At 45.6% G+C, this 8,982-nt stretch overlaps 1 long non-coding RNA gene and 3 other non-coding genes across 6 annotated transcripts; all 4 read left to right on the top strand.

The window, feature by feature from the left end:
- Window positions 1-2,935: 2,935 nt before the first annotated feature.
- LOC105878980 (uncharacterized) lies at window positions 2,936-8,313 on the top strand. Of its 3 annotated transcripts, none has more exons than XR_012913117.1 (6): window positions 2,936-3,148; window positions 4,024-4,105; window positions 4,933-5,029; window positions 6,233-6,361; window positions 6,449-6,491; window positions 7,942-8,313. It is a non-coding gene; the product is annotated as an uncharacterized LOC105878980 (long non-coding RNA). The 3 variants fall into 3 exon arrangements; XR_012913118.1 differs by having other exon boundaries at window positions 2,936-3,057; window positions 4,045-4,105; XR_012913116.1 differs by having other exon boundaries at window positions 2,938-3,057.
- LOC142862310 (small nucleolar RNA R38) lies at window positions 4,775-4,852 on the top strand. Its single transcript, XR_012913376.1, has one exon. It is a non-coding gene; the product is annotated as a small nucleolar RNA R38 (small nucleolar RNA).
- Window positions 6,029-6,112, top strand: LOC142862312 (small nucleolar RNA R38). Its single transcript, XR_012913378.1, has one exon. It is a non-coding gene; the product is annotated as a small nucleolar RNA R38 (small nucleolar RNA).
- LOC142862311 (small nucleolar RNA R38) lies at window positions 6,555-6,627 on the top strand. The gene has a single exon (XR_012913377.1). It is a non-coding gene; the product is annotated as a small nucleolar RNA R38 (small nucleolar RNA).
- Window positions 8,314-8,982: the final 669 nt, after the last annotated feature.

Genomic DNA, 8,982 nt, shown 5'->3' on the forward strand with positions numbered 1-8,982 from the left:
TCCTGTCAGTGACCACCCAAACACAGCAATCCAGATGAGTAGATTTTCCCTTTGCACTCAGAGCTCAGATCCCTGAATAGCACTGGGGACTCCTGCTCTGCTCAGTTTGTGATCTATGTCTGTCACTTATCACTAGACTTATGACTCTTTCCATGTCAATAAATATAGATCTGCACTAGCCTTGTATAATATATAGCTTGTATAGCTATATAATAATTCTAGTGTATGTCAAATTGAAATGTACTAGATTTCACTAGTAATGAGTGCAAATGAGATCACAGTAACATTAACACTTCAGTCTCAACAAGCTCTGAGCCCTTGCCGGCTCATTCAGGAATTCTGATGCATTCTTTGAAGTTTCCCCAGTTATTTCTGGATTGCCCACACAGTGTACTGCACATGTGCTCAGGCACTAGGCCTCTTATTGTATTTTGTTCCAGCGTCTTGGCCACTGCCCAATTGTCCTGGCACCCCCATCCGCTGTGAGCCGGCTGCCGTTCCACTAGGCACAACTGTGCCCTGCAGGGGAAGCGGTGCCCAGTCAGGTGTGGAAGCTACACACTGGCCCACGGCAGGGCGAGGAGAATGGCCCTCACTGCACACTGAGTGGCAACTAGTTTGGGGCCCAGGACGGCCCTGCTAGAGCCTAGAGCCTTACAGTCTTTCACACATCAGCTCCTATAGCCTCTCATCCTCACTCTTCCTGGCACCAAGTGGCTCAAAGTGTTGGAGCAGGTGTCCATCATTCCTCCTTTCAACCTCATTTATGATCTCATCCCCAACCACCCCTACGAACATACAAAATTCCTCTTCCTTCCTCTTTCGCCTGCTCCTTAAGGACCTTGTCTCAAAGTCCTTATATATAAGATCAACTTATTCATGGTACAGTACAGCTTATCAGTAAACACATGAACTCTACAGGCTCGGATCAAACCCCGACTCTGCCAGTTACTATTGGTGTGGATTTGGGCAAGTTATCTAATCTCTCAATGGTTCTGTTTCCTCATCTGTAAAATGTGGATAGTGGCAGTATTTCATGGTACAGTTGTGAGGATTAAATGAGTTCATACACATAAAGTAACTGATGTAGTGAATGGCGCCTAGTAAGTGCTATGAAGTATTAGCTGTCATTATACCTTGCCTAGGGCAGGTCACCATCCACCACTTTCACAAGCAGCTTTTGGCAAATTCCACACTTAGAATTCCCTCTACAAGTCTCAGGTGAGAGGAACTTACTTTGCAGGGAGGGAAGACATTCTTCTTTTCTGTATTACACAAAATAATTTGTCCTCAAGGGTAAGATAGAGAAATCCAACGACCGAAATTACTGCTAAATGATTATTTGCTGAATACTGACTGAGCACAGAGCAGGCCAACAACAAACCCGACACTGTAAAGGCATTAAAAAGAGGGAGGAGAGCAGGGCATGGTGGCTCATGTCTGTAATCCTAGCACTCTGGGAAGCCCAGGCAGGAGGATGGCTCACCAGCCTGGAGTTTGAAACCAGCCTGAGCAAGAGTGACACCCTGTCTCTACTATAAATAGAAAGAAATTAATTGGCCAACTAAAACTATATAGAAAAAAAATTAGCCACGCATGGTGGCACATGCCTGTAGTCCCAGCTACTCAGGACTGAGGCAGGAGGATCACTTGAGCCCAGGAGTTTGAGGTTGCTGTGAGCTAGGCTGACACCACAGCACTCTAGCCCAGGCAACAGAGTGAGACCCTGTCTCAAAAACAACCCCAAAAAACAAAACAAAAAAAAAAAACAAGCTGGGCTCGGTGGCTCATACCTATAATCCCAGCACTTCGGGAAGAGGAGGCAGGATGGCTTGAGCTCAGGAGTTTGAGGGTGCAGTGAGCTATGATGACGCCAGGGCACTCTATCCAAAGTGGGTAACAGAGCAAGACCTTGTCTCAAAAAAAGAAAAAACAACAACAACCACAAAAAATTAAAAGAGGTATCTCCTGTCCTTTAAGAGCTTTCAATCAAATTAAGGGAAGTGAACATAAATAAATGCGATAGTTTGAAAATAAGTACCTGCAACATATTACCATACACAGAATAACGTAATCCACACCAAATGCCACAGAGATCTCTGCTATAATAATAACAACGGGTAGATGAGCATGGGGAGCGGGGAATGTAGAAAAGGCTCCGTGGCCTTGCAAATTTAACCTCCAAACAGATGTAAATTCTGACTGCAGGTGTCTTTTGCCCTACTGCTATGAATATTTCAAAAAACGAAGTCAGCGAGACTGCCTGAAAAATAACACTCAGAAGAGCAGTGGGTGTTGCATTGCTTTCCGTTCTTTTCATAATGTAATGTGCTACTCTTCCTGGTTTTTTCCCTTCTCAGAGTTAAAGCCACGCTCGGGCGGTGGGACACAAGGCGGGCGCGGGGCTCCGGCGTCCTCTCCCGGGTCCTCTGGGCGGACGTGAGGGCCGGCCCGGCCCGGCTCTCGGGCGCCCCCCACCTGGGCCTCGCCCGTCTGCCCCAGTTTTACCTGAGCGGGACGCAGAACGACGCCCTCGGAATCCCTCTCCCCTTCACTAACCCAACCAACCACCCCAAACGACCCCTCTCAGCGCCAGAGAAAATCCGCAGAACAATAAAAACGAAATTCGGCCAGGCCTCAGTTTCCTTATTGGTCCCTGCCCCCTCGACCTTTCTGGTCCTCCCCAGTGTCGGCCAGGGTCAACTTGTTAACCCCGAAGCTCAGCGACTTCCCGGCAGAAGCCACCCTGCAGTGGTTCTCCGCGATCAGGCTTCCCACCCGCCTGACCCTCTACTGCCCCTGGTGGCGGCCACCATCTTACCCCCGGCTCCGGAGGCGCGCTAAGGGTGAGGCCAAGCCCGCTCCCAGCGACGGTTGTTTTGAACTACACTTCCCATCAGCCTCTTCTTAACATCGCGAGAGCTCAAGCGAGACTGCCGGGAAGACTTGCGCGCAGGCGCAGCCTCCCGTTCTTTCCGGGGTCTGCCGCGTGGCTGGTAGTTATGGTGGTTCACGTCGGTGCTGAACTTAGCAGGCGTCCTCGGGCCTGCGGTGATGGTAAGGCTGCGGAGCTGTGGGGAAAGGGGGACTTCCTCGACACGGCGCTAACACACTCGGCCTCCCCTTCGTCAGAGGCGAAGCGGTGACAGTGAGGCCGGTTCCTTTCTCATAGGGTGGTTGAGAGGGTTAACTGAGACACCGGATGACAAAGTGCTTTTTGGGCGGCGAGAAGCTGTATTGTGTGTAGGGAGAGAGCTCAAGCCGGTCTTTGGCGTCGAAGGCCCCCTCCTGCGGAGAGAGGCCCTCAACCTGCGCCGCCCGGCGCGCCCCACGGCCACGCGCGTGCTGAGCGAGGACGCCCGGGGCGCTCCCGCGTCCGCCCACGGGCCGTCTGACAGTGACAGTTCCTAATTCAGTGTCGGGACTGTTGACGTGGGAACACATGGCTCCACTTGGGGTGCCTTGAGGACAGCCCCAGTCAGTGCTTTTCTTTTCACTGTATTTTATTTTATTTTACATATTTTTTGAGACAGAGTCTCACGCTGTTGCTGGGGTCAGAGTGCCGAGGCGTCAGCCTAGCTCACAGCAACCTCAAACTCCTGGGCTCAAGCAATCCTCCTGCCTCAGCCTCCCGAGTAGCTGGGACTACAGGCATGCGCCACCATGCCCGGCTAATTTTTTCTATATGTATATTTTTTTGGTTGACCATTTTTCTATTTTTAACAGAGACGGGGTCTCGCTCTTGCTCAGGCTGGTCTCGATCTCCTGAGCTCAAACAGTCCACCCGCCTCGGCCTCCTAGAGTGCTAGGATTACAGGCGTGAGCCACCGCCCCAAGCCAGTGACAGTTCTTAATTCAGTGTCAGGACTGTTGATATGTGAACACATGGCTCCACTTGGGGTGCCTTGAGGACAGCCCCGGTCAGTGGTTTTCTTTTCATTTTATATATAGTAATCAGTGGGATTGTAGATTTTCTTTGGAAATCTGTAGTTTTAATAACGAGCCCTCTTCCCTTCCCTGAAGGCCTTTGTTTGCCATCTGCAGAGACGGCGAGAAGCAGAGCGGCAGGTTGAAGCTTCAGAGTATGGATGGAGCCTTAAAATGAGTAAGAATGGGTGCAGGCACGACGTGAGTGGTCGTCAGAAATGAGAAAACAGTTGATATGACTCTGCTATCACATAAATCTGCCTCATACTTTGTTCCGAAGTTAAGTTTATCAGTATGTGTTGACACAGAAGTCTAATTAAGGTGTGAAATCTACTCAGAATTCAGAATGCTAATTCTTTTTTTTTTTTTTTTTGAGACAAGAATCTCATTCTTGCCCGGGCTAGAGTGCCATGGCGTCAGCCTCGCTCACAGCAACCTCAAACCCCTGGGCTCAAGCAATCCTCCTGCCTCAGCCTCCCGAGTAGCTGGGACTACAGGCATGCTCCACCGTGCCCGGCTAATTCTTTCTATGTATTTTTAGTTGGCCAAATAATTTCTTTCTATTTTTAGTAGAGATGGGGTCTTGCTCTTGCTCAGGCTGGCTTCGAACTTCTGACCTTAAGCTATCTGCTTGCCTTGTCCTCCCAGAATGCTAGGATTACAGGCGTGAGCTAAGGCGCCCGGCCTAATTCTCTTAATGCTAAAACTGAGGAGGGTTGTGCCTTTGCAATTATGGGCCACTAGGTGTCACTGTTTGTAACCAACATGGATGGCACTGCACAGGGCTCAAAGGGAGACTTGGAAAATGAGTTTCGGTTGGCTGGCATTTAGGAATATTTGTCACTGGTTGAGCTGAGGATGATTTAAAGTTATCCCTGTCTGAAATGACATCTTGTATGAGGAGTTCCAACTTGCTGAGGCTCAGTTTTTTAATACAAATCTCGAGAAAATAAACACTTTAAGGTTGTTTCTGTTAGAATGAAGCATGTTATCCTTTCCTTTCAGATTAAAGGTGGTGGTTGTGGACTTTTAAAAAAGCCATGTGAAAACTCATCGTGAGATGTTGGCTGTCAGAATCTTCACGATGACATTTCTGTAAATGGTAAGCATAGGCTAAGCTTTTAAGTACTGGTCTGTTAGATTCAGGGTTGTCGGGGCCTTCCAGGATTGTGTCCAAACAGTGGAAGTAGTATTGAATTATTTTTGCTAGGCTCCTTGCTAAGCAGTCTCACAAACAGTATTTGTTATAACCACCATGTGTGAGGTAAGTTTTTTCCCCACTTTGCTTCTGAGTAAATAAATGAGGCTTAGTTCTCTTGTCCAAAGTTACACAACCAGTTGTTAGATTGGATTGATGGTTCTCAACAAGGGGTGGTAGGTGTTACTGGCATCTAGTAGATGCTGCTAAATACCCTGGAATGGTCAGGACGGCCCTCATGAGAAAGATTATTCACTCAAAATGTTAGTAAGGCTGAGGTTGAGAAACTCTCAGAACTGTACATTAGACTGGCTAGAGATCTGGGCTTTAGTCTGAGCAGATAACTTGTTTCTGCATTTGTAAAACAGGGTTAGTGGTTTCCAAACCTGACTGTATGTCAGAACCTGCTACAAAGTGTTAACATGTACACATTCCTGGGCCCCACCTTCAGCAATGGTTGAGAGTGCTTCTGGAGTGGAGCCCAGGAATCCTGTGGCCAGTCCAAGAGCAGGTGTATGGGAACATTTAGATTATCTGATCTGCTTTTAGCTCAAGGATTTTATTAGTGCAAGATTATAGTGCTGGCTATTTTTAAGTAGCTCTTGGAACAGATCTCTAATCCTCTCTCTTAAAAAACTGAAAACCCACATACTTGTTCTGCAGGGTAGTTTTGTATTATATATACAGGTGGGTGAAGGGAAAGTGACCTTGTGATGTTACCTCTTAGCAGCTGGTATCATTTGTGTGCTGGCCTTTAATAGGCTGGCTGAAACAGTGAGTGATCCGAAATAAAATAGACAAGATCGAGAGTTCTCATGAGGGAAGTAAAGCAGAATTTGATTTAAAAAAATAGTTTGCATGTGCTATGGCTGTCAGTGCTGTGGACTAGCAGATTGATGGGAGCTGAGTGCATGATGATCTAAAGTTATCCCTGTCTGAAGGCAAAGAAAGGCCTTTCTGTGTGGAATGTGGATGTCTGAAACTCAGTTTCCCAAGTTTGTCTTACATAAACCTTAGGCAATAATTTAAAAAATGGCTGAGAGTTACTCTGTATGTCTTCTTGAGTAGATTTTTTTCTTTTTTAATTCTTTCCCTCAACGGGTGCAGTCTTGGCCTCAATTTCTGAGGCTGAAAAAGGGTCTTCTAGCAGCTACACTGTGGCAGCTTCCCTGGCCCTGGACCTGAAGGAGACTGTCGAGTGCGTGTGAGCACGTGAGACCTTCCGCACAGGCTTAGGTGGGTAGTTCTTTTTGCTTCCCCTGCTTTGGACTTAAGGCTGTGCTAAGTGACAGGGAAGCTTTAGCGGAGTCTTTTCTTCACTAGGTGTTTGCAGTGTGAGAGAGAACTGTGAACTGCTTTTCCTGAGGCAAGTGAAATGATTCCTGCTGTTTGTAAGCTTTTTTATATCTTGCATGTCCCTAAGACGCCCACAAGCCTATGATGGTTAGTTATCCCTGTCTGAAAATCTTGACTGAGGGAAAATAATCTATTCTGAGGCTTAAGGGTTTGGCCCTATTTTTCTTTTCTTTTCTTTTCTTTTCTTTTCTTTTCTTTTCTTTTCTTTTCTTTTCTTTTCTTTTCTTTTCTTTTCTTTTCTTCTCTTCTCTTCTCTTCTCTTCTCTTCTCTTCTCTTCTCTTCTCTTCTCTTTTCTCTCTTCTCTTCTCTTCTCTTCTCTTTCTTTTCTCTTTTCCTTTTTTTTTTTTTTTTTGCCACCCCCCCCCATACTCTCAAAAGAAATTCAGGCATTTTAGGGGATCAAATTGAATGGACCCCCACTCCAAAGAAACCCCCCCTACTGAGAGCCCTTCTATTGCTTCATCCCTCTGAAACTTGAATACCAAATGTGTCATTGCCCTGTTAATGCTCCAGCCCCTTGATTGATGGCTCTGAGGGTACAGGCTGTAAGAGGTGGCTGACATAGACAAGTAGCCAAGATTTGATTTATGCTCTTACTGTGGAATGAAAGAGTGCTTGTCACATTTCAAGAAAATGAATACGGTCTTTGAAACTGAGATGGGAATGTAAAATGTATGCCAGTTTCTGGCAGTAAGAATGCTTAACGACTTTGACCTTGCCTCTGCGCCAGTGTCCTGGCGTTTAAGGAAGAAGGGGCCCGCACCATGGCACTGGCAGAGCCGATTGGTTTCCAGGTGCTTTGTTAGCACCAGGGATACTCTCCTCTTGGATACTATCTGCTGTGATTGGCATGGGGCTGCTCCTTGGGCAGCAGAGGCTGGCATATGAACAAGAAAGAAACAAAAGTGGCACTTACAGGCAGGATGCCTGGCTTTGTTCCCATTTACATGCCAGGCTTGGAGTGGACACAGATTGCCTTTCTTTTCTATCAAAATTGGGAGGTGTGTTCAGACTCTTTGTATTTAAGGTCACATTTTTGCTTGGTCACCAAAGCAGCTGTATTTGAGGTAAGATTTAATGAGTCTACAAACTGGCTCCAGCAGTTTACAGCCTGTAAGTAAAACAGTGAAAGTGGAGCGAGTGGGGAAGGTGTGCCTCCTTGGTTATCATTGCTTTTGAGTGGACTTGTCTGCTCTACAGAACTCAAGTAAACCTTAAGGTTTGACTTTAAAATGTTTACATCCAGAGTGAGTTTGAATATAAATATCTCTAGTGCTTCATGGGAATTCTTTTAAATTTTTTGATAGTGCCAGATTGTGCTGCCCACACATATGCCTCATCGTGGTTAGAATGAGTGCTTCTGATTGCCTTTTTCTCCTGCATTTGTTGTTATAATGTAGCTTTCAGTTTTGAGTCACTGTCTTGGCTGTGTTTCAAGTTACTCTCCTTGGTTTTACAGGTTATCTGCCGGTGGTGTCAGATGGGATCGGCACAGCCCTGCCTCTGCTGCCAATTGCTAATGCCCATAAATAATCTCCCCAAAAAGAATCATTTAAGAGTTCTTCATCTTTAAAAGAATCTAAGTGACTTGAGATTATCCCAGTAAACCTTTGGCAGTTAGTGAAATTACTGTCCAACTAAGAATATTCAGACCTCCAGTTTGGGTGATCTGGGTATAATCTCACAATTCAATAGTTCTGCAATGATTGTAAAATGAAATTAATTAATCTTTATACTCTGTTAGGGGAGACTAAAGGGAAATGTATTTCCTATGAAATCATTATGTGTTGGGTTTAAATTTTGAAGCACAAATAAAAGTTTTTTTAATTGACTCACTGGCATTGTGGGTTTCAGATTGATGGAGAATGTCAGAATGATATTTTATTCTGTTACTAAGTAAACACATTCATATGAGTTTTAGAGAATAATACTTGACCCCAGTTATACAAAATGCCATCTGATATTTTGTTTCTTAGTTACCTACTAAATTGATTTTGTGTTCCACTAATGGGTTGTGATCCACAAACATTACTTTAGTGCTTTTACTTGAAATCTAATAATTGATAAAAGTTCTACCGGTATCTCCACAGAGTGGCTTCCAGGGATAGATAATGGTTCACATAGAACATCAGTGGTTTATTTCTTCATTTGTAATAGTGGTCAGAAAATTTCCAATACTGGCTTGCCAAGGCAATTGGGTTTCTTTACTAAAAGATCACTATGGTATGATAATAGGATGGATTGTGAATGTCAGAGGAATGTCTTGCATGTCCCATGTTTGACTATGTTCTTTTTTTTTTTTTTTTTTTGAGACAGAGTCTCGCTTTGTTGCCCAGGCTAGAGTGAGTGCCGTGGCGTCAGCCTAGCTCACAGCAACCTCAAACTCCTGGGCTCGAGTGATCCTTCTGCCTCAGCCTCCCGGGTAGCTGGGACTACAGGCATGCGCCACCATGCCCGGCTAATTTTTTTATATATATATCAGTTGGCCAATTAATTTCTT

The sequence above is a fragment of the Microcebus murinus genome, chromosome 18, assembly GCF_040939455.1.
Source record: "Microcebus murinus isolate Inina chromosome 18, M.murinus_Inina_mat1.0, whole genome shotgun sequence".
In the NCBI taxonomy this organism is placed as follows: Eukaryota; Metazoa; Chordata; class Mammalia; order Primates; family Cheirogaleidae; genus Microcebus; species Microcebus murinus.